The following is a 928-nucleotide window of genomic DNA, read 5'->3' on the forward strand; positions in this document are numbered from 1 at the left end:
CTTGGCATTTGGCACTTGGCACTTCCATAAGTGCCATAGAGTGGTAATTGCATAGGATTTCAGGGCTATACACATTAAATACTATGCCGGGCAAGAGGCACTTTGACTGGGATACAATTTTAAAAATTCCCGCACCATCTGGATTTGTCCACATGATGGCGACATTGGATAGGGTAAGCTGGGATAAAATTATGATGGTAATTGCATAGGATTTCAGGGGTATACACATTAAATACTATGCCGGGCAAGAGGCACTTTGACTGGGATAAAATTATTATGGTAATTGCATAGGATTTCAGGGGTATACACATTAAATACTATGCCGGGCTAGAGGCACTTTGACTGGGATAAAATTATTATGGTAATTGCATAGGATTTCAGGGGTATACACATTAAATACTATGCCGGGCTAGAGGCACTTTGACTGGGATAAAATTATTATGGTAATTGCATAGGATTTCAGGGGTATACACATTAAATACTATGCCGGGCAAGAGGCACTTTGACTGGGATAAAATTATTATGGTAATTGCATAGGATTTCAGGGGTATACACATTAAATACTATGCCGGGCAAGAGGCACTTTGACTGGGATAAAATTATTATGGTAATTGCATAGGATTTCAGGGGTATACACATTAAATACTATGCCGGGCAAGAGGCACTTTGACTGGGATAAAATTATTATGGTAATTGCATAGGATTTCAGGGGTATACACATTAAATACTATGCCGGGCAAGAGGCACTTTGACTGGGATAAAATTATTATGGTAATTGCATAGGATTTCAGGGGTATACACATTAAATACTATGCCGGGCTAGAGGCACTTTGACTGGGATACAATTTTGTGGGTAATTGCATAGGATTTCAGGGCTACACACATTAAATACTATGCCGGGCAAGAGGCACTTTGACTGGGATAAAAT

The sequence above is a fragment of the Salvelinus namaycush genome, unplaced genomic scaffold (assembly GCF_016432855.1).
Source record: "Salvelinus namaycush isolate Seneca unplaced genomic scaffold, SaNama_1.0 Scaffold2708, whole genome shotgun sequence".
NCBI lineage: Eukaryota > Metazoa > Chordata > Actinopteri > Salmoniformes > Salmonidae > Salvelinus > Salvelinus namaycush.